Here is a 16,614-nt window from a genome sequence, read left to right on the forward strand (position 1 = left end):
AAATAACTTCATGGAAACAAACCAGTCATGGCTTCAATCTTTGGTTCTTTCTTACTTCTGAGCATGCTGCTGCCCCCAGCTCCACAAGGCAGTGTTCACCCTGAGATCTTAGGTGATAAGCCCGTCCCCATTTTCTGAGTGCACTTCCGACATCACGGCACATAGCTACCAATTGCGCACATTTTCCACTTGTAACTCTCTAGGTTGTGTAAGTCTTCTTAAACCCAAGGTTGCCACCGTCAAGTTTTTGCTGGCTCTGTAGCTATATTCAAAGCATAAGAATGATAAACAGTTTATGAAGAAGCTCATGGGCAGCTTAGGTCAAGTCACGCACAGGTCCCTGGGACTGGTCTCAAGGAGGACCATCACAAGGGCTTCTGTCCTCCATCGCTATATTTGGAGGACTGGCGCTTAGTGATTATAAGCAACCTATGACTGTCCTATACTTCAAAGAGCTTGGAAAGTCACTTTGAGAAAAATAGAACTCAGCTTCCTCAAACATAAAGGGATGGGACTTAACCATATTGTTTCCCAGCATACATGAGACTGGAAGGGGAAAAGGGAGAGAGTGAAATTAAGGTCCACTCTGCCCACCTGAGGAGCAGGTGGGACAAGGAATAGCTACAAGGGGATTAAAATCACCCACACCAGCAAGGGGCTGTCTGCAATCATGAGAGGTATATATGGTCATTGAAACCTTGTCAAATTAGAGCCATATAAAGGAAAAAATGTAGTGGAAGGAAGGAAGACAACTCTCTGCTTCCTTTTATTCACTTATTTCTCTTCTTGAACACTTCATGCTTAGGATTAGTAAATGGTAAATAAATCCAAGCTTCTCTTCTTTCATCAGAATTCAGCTGCTCCATGTTAAGTTCCATTGGTATGCCATGGTGAAGTTGTCAGCCTCAACCTCTACACTCCAGAGTTGTTGGTGGACACTGGAAGGAATCACATTAACTTTTGATCCTAGCAATGAATACAATGGCATTTTCATTAGGACTGTCCAGAGACAATGTGCTACTCCACTATTTCCCAAACTTGGACAACACATAAGGCCTTTTGAGAGCACACAAGAAAGGGAGCAAAACTTCTATGTCAAGTGGGAGAGGGTCAGGTACAAGGCAGAGTATCTGGCAAAAGAAGCAGGGGAGACATGGGGCCCATCGAGAGAAGCATCCCCTCTAGATCTGCAGCAGGATGCCTCACCCATGTGGGGACACGAGTTACTGCAGACCCTAAAAGACAATGATAGCATCAGCAGGAGTTCCGGAAGGTTGTGCTATAATGTCATTAGATCGGGGGAAAGAACTTGGCCCTGGAGCAATTTGGCTGGAGTCAAGCATTCTCAGCGCTCCACAGGATCCAGCAGCACCTTTTTACCTGCACCATGGTCTGTGTGGGCACCCAGAGTCCTAGGGAGTGACTTCTTACAACTGAGACTCTCACCCTCTTTCCTCACTCTTTCCAGAAATGCTAGCATCCAGGTCTCACCTTCCCTAGGTGAAGACAGGTGGGAGAAGCTGCAGAGACCCCATCCTAGGAGGTGGGAGCCCATGATCACCATGCTGGGAGACCTAATGGCCTAATCAGCTGCCTTGAACTCAGAAGAGCTGGATCTTTTTCCCTGAGAGAAAACTATCTTTAAGGAAGAGTTGGAGAGTTCGGAAGGAGTGGTCCAAATGACAGCAATCTCATAAGCAGAGAAAGGAGACGTCAAAGCAACCACACCTCCCAATAACCTCCACAGCTAAAAGAGAATTTGTATCATTTGCTCAGTTTTCCGAGGTGGAGGAATCATTTCGTGATTAATATTATGTATTGCTTTGTGATTTCTTCGTGATTTTGCAAATGTGCCATAGTTGTGAGAAAATCCCACAGAACCATGCCGGACACGGGAAATCACATAAGGGAGTTGATTAAGCAAACAGAGTGTCTCCCTGCAGGGTAAGAGAGAAAATGAGAGGAAAAGAGAAAGGACGCAGGCTAGAGAGAGAGTGAAGGCCAGGAGGATAGAGAAAGTGAGGAGGACAGACAGAAGAATGGGAAAAGATGGCAGGGGAGCTACAGTAAACAGTTGAATTCCGCCAGGCTAACAGGGGACCAATATTGGAGGAGGATACTTGCAAGTTGACTGATGAACCAATAGCTAGCTAGGATGTTCACAGATTGACAAGTGGTTGGGAGGCGGGGAAAATGGCTGCACCTGAAAAGGCAGGGGAGCAGCTTTATACATAACATTAGTTACATTAAAAGGGGAACATTTATATCATCATAGGGAGTTGTTAAACTTGGTTGGAAATGAGTGATCAATGCCAAAGGCTTTCATGGACATCAACAATCACCAATTTGAAGGTACAGTGGAAAAATTACCCCATTAAAATATGTACCTAAATGGAAATTTAACAGGAAATGTGCTATCGATAGATTCAAAAGAACACTTAGTTTAAAAAAAATGGTAATGCTCATTCTTGAATAGAATGCCCACACAAAGATGAAGTTCATACTAAATTAATTTATAAACTGAATGCATAATAATCGAATTTTTCAACAATACAATTTTTCATCTTTAAATTTCATACCAAAATATAGAGAGGAAGAGTCACTACCATTGTGAAAAAGAAGATTACTGATAAGGAAATAGCTTTATAATATATTAAAATGCATCACAATGTTACAAATAAACAGTGATATACTAGTACATGAACAGACAGATCAATGTGAGAGTCTAGGAAGTCCAGAAATATCTTCAAGTAGGAATTAAAATACAGTAAATTATGAGGCATTTCACATAAGTTGCTGAAAGTTAAGGATTTTTCAAACAAATGGTTTTGGACTACTGAGTAACAATTGTGAGGGGAAAATGAAATTGGCTTCATATTTCATAGCATACATCATCAAAATCATTTTTAGCTAGATCAGAAATTAAACTCTTTTAAAATTAAAACCATAAATAGTGCCAGAAAATAATTATGGAATACTTTTTTTGTTGTAATCTCTGAACAGAGACAGTTTTTCTAAATATAACACAAAACATAGAAGTCATAAATAAAAAGAATGATAAGATTTGTGCTTCTGGCCATGATGGAGTAACTGGTATTACATTAGTCTTCTCACCATAAACAATTTAAAGACTGTACAAAATATATGAGGAAACTCTTTCAAGGCATTGGATAATGGGCAAGATAAAACTGTAATATGTGAGAGTAAGAAAATTTAGGAAGTGAGCAGAGCTTTGCTGTCCTGCTGAGCTTAGGAGGTGGAAATCAGAATTCAGAGCATCTGATTCTATAGGGAAAAGCATAAGAAAGAATGATGTACTGAGTGGGGACTCTGACAATCTGTGTTGGGTTCCTCCATGAGCACACGGTGAGGGCCACATTGTACCTGCTGGGCTTACCAGAGAGCAAACTGCAACAGGAACAAAAATGGAATAGAGATTCTAGAGGTTGGGTTGCACTAAGAGAAGAGCAGTACCCTGGAGATCTGGCCCTGGCATAGTGGAGAATCCTCACTAATGCCCCAAGACCAGGCTGAATCACCAGGAATGCTTTCCTGAAGAATAAGGATGATATCATAGTGTAAGACTTATTCTAGACCTTCCCTAAAACAGCACTGTCTGAAATCATGCACTAATAAGATATTTATGCATAGGAGATGTTGAAACTTGAGATCTCTTTTAATATAGGAGACTGCCAGAACTCTTAAGGGTTTGAGAAGTATATCCACCCAAATAAAACATAAAGTCAAGGCTATAATAAGGTTTATAAATAAAACATAAAGTCAAAGTTTAAACATGATCAATCACTGATATCACTACCTGCTAAAATATGCCTCAATAATCTTCACAGAAAGATAACACAATCCAGAGTCTCCACAGTGCATTATTCCAAATGTGCAGTATTAATTCAAGACAGTTAAACATACCAAGAAACAAGAAATGTAACTGATTATAAAGGGAAAAAAATGATAAATAGAAACTAAAACCAAGATGATCCAGATGGTATATTTAGCAGACAATGTCTCTAGAGTAACTGGGGCACATTGTATTTTCTCTTACAATGATATCTCCCATTCTTTTTCATAGTGACTGTGCCAATCTTCTATGGTCTCATCTTAATTTTATTGAAGAGAGTGCAGTGGAAATAACATTAGGCAAGTCCACAAGAAATCCTGTGTTTCCCACACGTTGGAACACTCACTCTGCTGCCAAGGTGTGAGAGTTCAAGTTACCTGGAGGAGCCACATGTAAATGCTCTGTTTAACAATCCCAACTGAACTGACAACCCCAGCTGAGTCACCTCCACTCTACAACCAGTATCAACTGCTACTCGCATGAATGGGTAATCTTAGATTTCTATGCCAGTCTATCCAAAGACAAAATAGAAGAAAGTATTCAATCCATGGGACAGAGGGGGGAAAAACTGAAGAAAAATAGATATATCCCCAGGGACCAGTGGGAAAATATCAAATGGTCTAACATACGTATAATAAGAATTTCAGGAGAATAAAGTAAGACTGAGGAAGAAAAAATATGTGAATAAATAATGACTAAAGGTTTTCCTAGTTTGATTTCAAAAAGCAAAACTCTGATTTACAGATTCAAAAAGTTCAATAAACTCTAAGCAGAACAAATAGGAAGAGAACCACTTTTAGGAGTAACTGGTATTACATTAGTCTTCTCACCATAAACAATTTAAAGACTGTACAAAATATATGAGGAAATCATATATTAGGACAATCATTGTAATACTGAACTAAAGCAGTCTTAAAATCAGCTGGAGGTGGAAGGGGTTGAAAGGTGGTGGTGGGGGGGGATAAAAACTAATTACATGCAAGGGAACACAGATAAGAATGACTTCCAACTTCTCATCAGAAACAATGGAGACCAGAATTTAATGGAGTGGCATCACCGGAGTGCAGAAAGGGTTTTATATCCAGGAAATAGTCTTCAAACATGAGGGTGAAATAAGGATAGTTTAGAAGATCAAAAAATGAGTTAATTTGTTGCCAATAGATCTTACTATTAGTGCTAAGGGATAGCCTTCAACCTGAAGGAAAATGATACCAGATGGAACCCGGGTCTACAAGGACATGGAGAAAGCCAGAAATGGTAAATAGGTGATTAAATATAAAATATGCTTTTCTTCTCTGATTTATTTAAAGGAAAACTGATTATTGAAAGTAAAAATACATAGAAGGTGTGGCTTATAACATATGGGAGTAAAATATGAGAAAAAGATAACAGAAAGGCTGGGGGTAGGTATATGAAAATAATTTATTTTATGTAAATTATGCAATTATAAAGTTGAACAAAAGAATGTAACATACTTATCATGTCAAAATACTTATGAATTTTCCAAAGACTATAAAATTAACACCAAATGAGCATGCTTAAAGTAAAAAGTATAAATTAATAAAGATAGCAAGAGAAATTAATAATCAAAGAACAAATATTTTTAATGAAAAGGCTTTTAAAAATTATGCCTTGAAAACACTGAGTAAAAATAAATGAATCTTTAGTCTGATTTTAGAAAATTCAAGAGAGATTACATATAAGTAATATTGAAAGCCACAAATGGTCTTAATGACAGCTACCAATAAAACATCACAGATGCAAAAGGAATGCTACCGACAGTTTTATATTAATATGATGAAAATGTAGAGAAATGTTTTTTCAAGGAAATATATGCTGGCATGAAACCAAAAAGGGATGAAAAGTCTAAAGAAGTAAAAAATGAAAACAAACTATAAATAAAGGAAAGAATTCACTTTGAAAGGCAAAATAGTATAAGGAAAGAAAACGATAATTTGATTTCAACAATTATTTTTTAATTGCTGGTATTTAACATTGACAGGTGTTTTAGTCAACTTTTTTTGTCACTGTGACCAAAAGACTTCACAAAAACAACATAGAGGAGGAAAAGTTTACTTGGGCTCACAGATTCAGAGTTCTCTGTCCACTGACAGTTGTCTCCATAGTTCTGGGCCCCAGATGGGACAGAACATCATGGTGGAAGGGCATGACAGAGGAAAGCAGCTCAGGTCTTGGTAACAGAAAGCACAGAGCTCCTCTCACCAGGAATAAAATATAAACCCCAAAGGAATGTCCCCAGTGACCCATTTCTTCCAGCCACAACCCATCTCCCTACAGTTATCACCCAGTTACTGGTATCAGTGAATTCATGCACTGGTTAGGTTAAGGCTCTCATAACTCAATCAGTTCACCTCTAAACTTTCTTGCATTATGTCACACATGAGCGTTTGAGGGACACCTCATATCCAAACCATAAGAGGGTATGGATGAAACGCTCATTCTCTTCAACTATGCAAAAAAGTAGCTTTAAGAAGGGCACTTCTTCAGCATGTATAGAAGTTTGCATGCTTGCCCTTCGACCAATTATTTCATTATTGTACAGATTTGCGTGCACCCAAAAGACATTCCCAATGACGTACTTTTATTTTTAAATACTGGAACATACTACGTGTGCCACACTAGGGTGTTAGCTATATATTTAACACAGTAGTTCTATAAAACAGTTAAAAATAAGATGTATCCATATTTACTTAGAGGAAAATTTTACAAGGTGTGTAAGGGAAAAAAGCTAATTACAGAGCAATATGGGCAATGTAATCCCATTTATACATTGTATACTACTTTGTATCTAGCAGAATATTTGCCACACTATGATAAATTATCAATAAGAGGATCAAGGTGGGAGTCAATTGCATAAAAGGACATAGACAAGTAACAAGATAAGCGTGCATATATATATATATATATATATACACATATGTATACATGCAACTGCTTTTCAACAAGCATGCTAGGGAAATGGAGAAAGAATAATCTTGTCTGAAAATTGTGCTGTAACTATTAGATAGTTGCATGCAAAAGTAAATAATCACCCTTGATCCTTACCTCACACCATATATAAAAATTAATCAATAATGTCTCCAACTTTAAGAGCTAAATATAAAACTCTTTAAAAATTATCAAATAAAATCTATAATAGTTCCAACTTTAAGAGCTAAATATAAAATACCTAAAGAAAACATAGGAGAAAATCTTAAGGATCTTAAATATGGCAAATATTTCTTAAATATAATGCATTAAAAAATGAATGAACTATTGATAAGCACAACAATGTGGGTGAATCTCAAAACAAATTATGCTGAAAGAAAGAGGCCAGGCAAATGAAGAGCAAATACTGTATTGTTTCATTTACCTAAAATTCTAAAAAAAAAAAAAAAAGTAAGTAAGTCTATAGTGGCAGAGCTTAATTTCCTGAGGCCTGGACAAGGAAGCAGGATATAACAAGGGAGGGGAAAGAAGGAGGAGAGAGAAGGAGTCAATCTCAGAATGGTCATGCACGCCATTCCTTCTCAGTAGAAATCTGTCCCCCACCACTGGAACTTCACGCACCTCTGTTCAAGGCACTGAGGGGAGCAGATACAGATCCCACATAACCACAGCTGGGGACCCCTCGGGTTGGGCAACCCCACCACCCTGCCCAGCATTAACTGCACCTTAGCTATCACCTAGATTTCAGCTCCTCTAGGAAGCCTTCCCTGACACCCAGGGTCGTGCGATTTTTTGTTTGTTTGTTTGTTTGTTTGTTTTTGCTGTCCTGGGGATTGCACCCAGGGCCCTGTGCAAGGCAGGCACTTTACCAACTGAGCTATCTCCCCAGCCCTTGTGCGATTATTGTTTCAAATTTCTGAACTCATTCACAAGTATTTGCTCAACTGTCCGATAATTTCCACTTAGCCAAACTGGTGATGTTAATAGAGAACTGAACGTAATGGTACACATAAGAAGGTCCGATTTTTCCCTTCATAGCATGTCAAATACCTATGTATTCCTTAACAACACATATTTTCTTCCTATTTGTACTGATTATCTTGACTTAGAAATAATGTAAAAGAAGCAGAAACTAAAATAACATGGATAATCCTTTTTATACCAATAATTTGGCTTTTAATTTTATTCATTGCCTTTGTGAAGTCTGGAGAGTGTTAATGTGCATATTTCTATCCCCTCTGTTAACCCCCACCAGAAAGATAAGACACAAAGCCCTACAGACCAGACAGAGGACTTTACTCATGGAGAATCGGCTATTCCAGTGGCAGAGATGCCCTTCTAAGAAAGGAGATGCTTAAAACATTGGATCTTGTAACTTCTTCCAGGTGCGCATGCATGGCATCCACATGAATGGGGAAAGGCATCGTAACGTTTATGATTCTGCCAGCAGTTCTGAGGAGTGAGACCCCTCCAACGAGCAGCAGTAAGGACTGGAACTCCCAAGTTCCTCTTCTACGTAGAGCGAGAAACCACACACCCTCCAGAACCAATAGAGCCACTGAGTTGCCCTAGTGATTGGGCCTTTTGCCAGCAAGAGGCAAAAAGCCACATCGGTGGAACAATGAGGGACAGAGGGAAGGGCAGCTGCAGTGCAGTCGCCAGTGATGACAGGCAGTGAGGAGATGCAGCCAGCAGAGACATTCCAGAGGAAGCACACTCCTCTCCTGAAGCTCTGGGGCAGCCGCCTGGCCCCTGCATCACGGAGGGAAGTTTCCCAGCTGGAGGAGGGGCACCCTCGGGTCTGCCTTTGCTCTTCCCCTCCCTGCTGGGCACTCCCAGGCTGTTTGAAAAGGTTTTGTTCAGCTGAAGCTAGAGTGTACCAGGAGTGAGAGAGAAACGTACACTTCTGTTTCTTTTCCTAGGACAGACACTGGATGTTGCAAGTGAGTAAAAATGGCCCCTGCATAACTGAGATTTCTAAATAAGCTTTTTTCTGGATGCAGCATTTTAATTTCCTTCTACAGAGTACCATTCATTAGAATCATGAACTCCACCACTATGGGAAAAAATATGGAGGTTCCTCACAAAAGCCAAAAATAGAACTTCCACGTGACCCAGCAATCCAGACCCTGGGAACATATCCAAAGGAAAAGAATTTGGTGTGTCAAAGAGACACCTGCACTCCCATGTTTATTGTAGCATTATTCACAACAGCCAGGACAGGGAATCCACCGAAATATCTATCAACGGAGGGATGAAGAAAGAAAGAGTGACATATATACACAACAGAATATTGTTAAGCCATGAAAATGAATGGAATCCTTTCACATATTGCAACATAGATGGAACTGGAAGACATTATATTAAAAGAAAGAAACCAGACCCAGAAAGACAAATACTGCATGTTCTCATACCTGGAAACTAAAAAGTTGATCTCACAGAAAGAGTAGAATAGAGGTAACCAGAGATGGGAAAGGGTAGCAGGGAGGTGGCACGGAGAGCAGAGAGGGCAACCAGTATACAGTTAGATAGGAGGAGTATGTTCTAGTGTTCTATAGCACAGTAGGGTGACTGTCATTAACAATAATTTGGGAGTTCTGTGGGGGAGATACTAGGGATTGAACTCAGGGGCACTGGACCATGGAGCCACATCCCCAGCCCTATTTTGTATTTTATTTAGAGTCAGGGTCTCACTGAGTTACTTAGCACCTGGCTTTTGCTGGGGCTGGCTCTGAACTCTCAATCCTCCTACTCCAGCCTCCCAAGCCACTGGGATTACAGGTGTGCGCCACCACACCCAGTGATAATTTATTTTGTACTTCAAAATAAAAGAAATGATTTTGAATGTTCCCAAAACAAGAAATGATACATGTTTTGAGGTGGCAGAAATGCTAATTATCCTAATTTGATCCTTAAACATTATAAACATGTATGGAAATATCACACCACATCTGATAAATACATACAATTATTATGTCAAATGAAAACACTGTTGAATGAAGTCCCTACTTAGTGACTGGGCTTCAATCTCATTCCTTTGGTGGGTATAAAATACGTAATACTGCTGCACCACACTGTGGTTATGGAGATGGCTGTAGTGACGTGGTTGGATGTGTCCGACACTCAAACCCCTGAAGGTGGTAAGTTAAGGCAGCTCTATTTATGAGTGTGACTGTTGGGAAGGGGGCTGAGGCTGCAGGAATAAAAACTGGTTCGAAGCAGGACCAAGGTGCATCCTGCGGCCTGGAGTGGGGTCTAATGGGTTATAAACCAGCATTTTCCAAAGTTAGTTCCAAGGAAGGAATGCTAGTTCTTCAGGACAGTAATGAGTGTTAGCCACAAAAAGAAAAAAAAAAAATGGTTTTCTGAACCAAATCATTTGGAAAACACTGAGTTCAATAATGTAAAAGTTTTCTTCTTGCAGAATGTGTAGGTGACTTCCATTTGCAGATGCTCATCTAATGTGAGGTACATCCTCACATCAAAATGATTTTAAACACAGGGGTCTCTTGTTCTTGGTGCATTTCAGAGGACTGACTATTGGGACACACTGGTAACATGGGTCTAAATGAATGGGCTTCTGACCCCTCTCTGATAACTCCTTGAACTGAACACCCAAAGCCATCTTACTCATTAGACTCTACAAGAGGGTGCCCAGCATCTGTGAGCTTTCCAAAGACTTAAAGATGATTGAGAACTGGGGAGAAATCTTGCTGATTCCCAAGGAAGATATACAAAAGGAAAACTGCAAAAACTTCCAACAGATATTTAAATAAATACCTCCAAAATGTAACAGCATACCAACAAGTCAACTGCTGCTCAGCACCTTATATAAAATTACTTAAAATATACTTACCATGGAAGATGGGTATACTTTAACACATTTGCTGTGCTGTGATTCAGGGACTCCATTAGAACGAGAACCTAGAATTTAGGAAGGACATCGGTCACTTTGATAAGGACATACCCTTAAACCTCGTGTATGCATTTATCACACACATGCACACCCTGGACCTGGAAGAGTCCTAACCAAGAAGAAACCAAAAGTCTGAACTCAGCCCTGCCGTGAGAGCAACAGCTAAACCCAGTCAACGCACCCAACAGTGGGACGGGTTGGGGGCTCTCCACCCTCACCTTCCCGAGCACTCGGTGCCTACAGACTCAGTACAGTTTGGATTCCTCACTACAGGACAAATCCTTTTGGGCAATAGCCACAGGACCCTGCAGTAAAGCACAACTCTCTCTCAGTACATCTGCCCTTCCTTGCAAAAAGCCATTCATGGCACCTATTTTACAGCTGGTGGCTTTGCATTCACTGCTTCTGAAAGGGGCTGGGGCTCCCGGGGTTTCTCTCCAAATGGATGGCACAGGCACCATTTTCAGGAGGGAGTGGGGGAGGAGGCTGAGAGGGACTGAAAGAAAACCTCGTGGCTTCTAAAGATCCTCTAAAGACATTTCATTTGTTTGAAAGGAGTCACTCCAGGGTCATGAAAAGGTACAAATTCTCAGCACCTCCCTCACTGTGGACATGAGGCCCTTGCTCACGTCCTCTTCTGCTTCAGCCTGGCTGGAGATGAAAAGCTGCTCTAACAGCCTGAGGGAAATGACTCCACCTCCATGTGTCTTTTTCTGTGATCTGGAAAGATCTGGACTCCTGAGATGAGTCTAAGCCCTCAGCCCATTTCTCTACTTCTTTGCAGAAAAAGAAATAAATGAGAAGCAATGCCCAAAACATTGACCTTCCTTTCAAATCAATCTATGTTTCAAGGTCTGTTAAATATCATGTCAGGAAATACTCTCTTCTCACTTCCAATGTTTGATTTTAAGAGTGTGACTCATTTCTCATTGTTTCCCGTATTCCCGAAGTCTGTTGTGAGTGATTTAAACAGCTCATGAAAAAAAGGGTAAACACACGCGCGCGCGCGCACACACACACACATACACACACACACCGCCCTTCCTTTGTTAATCTCACAAGAGAAAACACTATTGACTACAATCATGTGAAGAGATTTTCATAGATGCAAATATAAGAGGCAATGATGAAGACATAATTAAAATTTGGTGTATGAGAAGAACAATATTCCACCACACCCACACCTTTTTTCAGCGAAATTTCCTCCTCTTGGCGGCAGTGGCTCCCCTGATAAGGCTTTTGCCCTTAAAGATTTCATGACTTCCTCCAAAACTGTAACTTTTTCTCTCTCTCTTCCCCCCTCCCTATTATTGTCACCAGAGAGTGTGGAATGAGATATTCAAGAAAGTACTTGCCTGCAGGTCAGAGTGTGTTTCCTCTGCACTCGGATTTCCATTTATTCCACTAAATTTCCTTACAATTAATTTTTAAAAGGGCTGAGAGAGTTCATTTCCCAAACAGCTGACAAGAACTGCGTTCCATGAAAGCAAACGGAATGGTACTTGGTGACCATTTTTGCTACCATTATAAAATCCTTGCGGTATGAATTCTGACCCTTGCAAATGACACTTTATTGCTCTGATACAGTAATCAGAATATACTGATACTCTCACGATGCCCATCCAGAGCCAGAATCTGGTTTATCTTAATTGCACTTTAGCCTAAAGCATATTAAATGCAACTTGATTATAAAATGCATCTGAATTGCCACAATAAATTTCTTGGCAAGATTTCCAAACATCAAGTAAAGATGTCTGTAATCTCCTTGTCTAGCCCTTTGGCCGACGTGCCAGGTAACTTTGAATAAAGGCTGCTTCCTCCCCCGCCTCCCTTTCTCAGCCAATAAGCTAGTAATAATAGCTTTGTCTAGCACTCAGAAATGGCTGAAAGACACTTCTTTATATTTGGACAGCATGTTGCAAATGACAAGCTGGCTTTAGACTAAATATGTCAGCATAATGCTTCAGCACAGGTTGTTGGAGTGGACATTTTTAATTTCTACTTCACAAACTCATTGGCAATCATCAGTCCCACGTTCAATGCTGCAGATGCTGCCTTGCATCCAGGTGCATGCAGCCCTGTCTTCTCTGGCGACTTGACTGTACCTTCCATCCACAGAGTATGTGACATGACTCCCATGACTCCAGGCACAGAGTCTTGGATGGGTCTATTGGCTGGAAGTGGAAAGCCCCAGTCCTTAGATTTGCCATAACCACTGAGTGACAGGTCTTCTCAAACATGTGCATGGCGACAGCCTGCACAACCCCTAGGGCATGCCAAATCAGTCCCTGCATCCAACAGAATGCACACCCCTTCTTCACAAAGGCATTTTGGAGCAGGACCAAGAGCAGGAGGACACGGGTGCATGAATTTGCCTCATATGTGCCTCCCACACTCGCCTGGAAGATTTCCAAGCTATAGGACAGGCACAGAAAGTGACAGAAATCATGTGAAAAGTTACTCTAATTTGACCTCTGTCTACAGACCCTGGAAGAAAGAATGCCAAACAGAAGAATGAATGAGAGCTGTATCTTTACTCGCCATAATGGGAAGGAATGCTATCTCCAGCCTTGAAATGAAACCCCCTTTTTACCAAGGAATTCAAAACACTGCAAATGTATTATCTGATTATTCTCTCAGCTGCCCTGAACAATTTGAGTATAGATAATATCCTCCCATTAGGACTAGGAAAGAACACTTAAACTTGCCTGCAACATCGTATTTCCTTACTAGACAGTACAAGAATGGTACATAAAATGGTATTATTACAACACTTCCAAGAACAGAAGACCATACAAGACCGTACGCTCACCAGCTAAGTAACAGGTAACAGTCTGGACCACAAACCTGTGTTGCTCCCCTAAAAAACATTCTGATGGCATGAAATAATAACCAAACAGAGCCAGGATTCACAACTGGGTGTTTTTGTTTGTTTGTTTTTCTTTGATTTTTTTTTTTTTTTTCTTTTCTTTTTTCAATTTAAAGGAAACAGGTCCACATTGTTGATTGATTCGAGCGCCCCCATGTGTCTCAACATAGTAATTTCACTTGAGGTCTGTCGAAAGGCTATTTTAAAGGACAGATCCGATGACACACAATTCCTCTTCCTCCTGTGAGACTCTGAGGATCCGAAGGCTGCCCTAGGAGTATGAATTCATCCTCCTCCATATAAAGCAACATCACAACTTGTGCCTGAAGCAGATGTCCACAAGAGAGGAGACTGATTTCAACTTGCATGTTCTGATTTAAGCCTGTTGGGTCATTCTGTCTTTTTCTTTTTCCTGCCTCCCAACCCCTGCACCTCAAGATGCAGGGCTCTAAGCATGCATACTCTTTCTGCTACTGTGGTGGCCACATAAGAACCCAGAACTACTTCTATAATTAGCAAATAATGTCCACACTATAGCCACACTATGACCACAAGCAAGTCATTCTGCTCCATGGGTCCTGATCTCCTCCAGAGGGAAGGAAAGACAGCAGTCCTTGTTCTCACACATAGGATGCATCTGCAGTGATGCCTGACATAGATATGCACCCATAAATGTTAATTGATTCCAAACATATAAGCTCTATTCCAATCACTGTCCATATTATATTTCCCAAAAACAGATTCAACATGCACCCTTTAAGGACTAGCTTGGGAATTCCTAGAGCATGGAAAAAGGTCAGCCATCTCTTGCATTTCCCACCACTACCTGATCTAGTGCCAGGCACACAGTGACACTCCATAAACTAGAGCCAGCTCTGGGTACGTGGGGAGAGGAGGGAGTTTGCCATCTTAATGTATTTCCTTGACTGCTTTCTTTGGTAGAGTTGAAAGTGATCAAAGGCATGCAAGAGGCAGAAGTTCACCAAAGAATTTAAGGCCATCCGCACAGAAAACCTGGTGTCCTTATATAAAAATGAAATTTTTAAAAAAGCTTTCAACTCATTCCCTCCCACCCCACCCGCCCCCACATTTGTCTTGAGGTTAGAAAAGCACAGTCCAACTGTCAACAGAAAACACACAGGCCCAGAATTGCCAAAGAAAAATGGCCCAACCCTGGTCACTATGTCAGACCACCTTGCTAAGTTCTGCTCTCCTCTCACAAAAAGAACATTTACCAAGAAACCGAGTCGTTGGGCTCCTCTTACCAAAGAGGTAAAGAGCTGTTCACTGCTTAGCTTTAAGCTCGCCAAATCCAACAAAGCCCTGGAGATTTTTGGCTTAATCTTCTCACTGAACTCTTGCCAGCCTTGCACGGGCACAGCCAGGGCATCGTCACCCAGCCCGAGGTGCTGGCAGCTCCACCCTCACACTTAGCACTTACTCTGCTCAGGGGCAATGGCACAGGGTACCTAGCTCCCCTGCCACCCACTGCGCCCCGGGGGCACCTCCAACTGTGAGGCCTGGCTTGGGAAGGCTCCTCACCTACCCAAAGTACAGTCAGGTCCTTTTGTTAGGTAATTTTACAACCTAAGAAGAATGCCAGTCAGTGCCAACCCCACTGGGATACCGGGTAGTACCTGCAACTTAAAGTCAGCCAAAAAATGGTGAGGGAAAAGTCTAATGTACCTGATCTCCATTATCATGAAATTGGGAGAAAAGATTTTTTTCCAAGAAATTCCTTAGGTTAATTGATAATGTCGATATTATTTAAAACATTGCTCATATTTATCTCCTTCCTTACCTACCACCACCATCATAACCTCGTCAGCATGAACTGATATCACTAACTAGTGGTAAAGCTTCTAGTCTTTTCTTTCTCCAAACCATCGTGTGCAATTCCTATCCAAGAGCTCTTGAGACTCCCTGCAACTTGCAAGAGAAGATTCAAACCCTGAGACCTGACATTCGAACTCCTTCATATTCTCTCAGACCTCCAGGAGAAGTTACAGAGGAGTCAGACATCCCACAAGAGTCCCCAAGACCTGGATTCCTTCACGACCATATCAAGTCCAAGACAGCAGTACAGTAATCGTGGACATTCAAATATCCTCCAGTTGTGGACTTCTGGAAGAGAACTTAGGTTGGGCATTTCCACTTAGACTTCGACCCCCTCCCTTGATCTTCTCAAACATGTTGACGCTTTCAAATGTTTTGACATCCTCTAACACGCTGACGTGCACTCTAGTTATATTCAAACCCATGTGGCTGGCCACCATTGTATTTCTTCAAATGACAGCTTACCTGCCATTGCGAAAGACTTGGCACACAGAGAAATGAATCTCCAGGCATGCAATGGTAAGTGAGAAAAACAAGGAGGAATAATAAATCAACATGGGGAAGAAAAAAAAAAAAAGCAGAACACATCCCCATACTTGTAGGACATTGCGTTCTGGAGAGCATCAGAGTAGAGAAAAGGAGGATGATGGGAGGTAAACCATCACCCTAGCAAGCCAGTGGGTCAACCAGGGCAAATCCAGCAAGAGGAGCCAACATCAGTGCCTTTAACAGTGAACTGTGGCTATGGAGGCAGAGATACTAATGGACAGAAGTCAGGACCTTGGGAAGAAATCACATCGGTCTCCTTGTGAGCTGAGTGACCCATGGTACTGAGTGGTCACTCCTGCCTAAACCAATAGAAAACAATCTTGGAGCTTGCCCAAATAAGAATTTTATTTAAAAAGTGAAATAGCATCAATTCTTAAAAAGCGATCACTGAAGCTCACTTCCTTCCTCGAACGAGGAGCCCTTCACCATCCTTCCATGAAGCCTCCCCCGTCTCTAGCTTGGACTCTCAGTGCACATGTTTTGCCAGGCAAGACCCTGACATCTTGAATCTCTAAGAGGTGTCACTGAGGTTGGGCATCTTCCCAGCCTGCCTGCAGGCACCTCAAGGTCAAGAACCCTTCATCTGCCTTCTTCTGGATCTCTTCTCTTTTACTCTTCCCACTCACAAAAGCTCTCGGCCTG

This window comes from Sciurus vulgaris, assembly GCF_902686455.1.
Source record: "Sciurus vulgaris genome assembly, chromosome: 5".
NCBI lineage: Eukaryota > Metazoa > Chordata > Mammalia > Rodentia > Sciuridae > Sciurus > Sciurus vulgaris.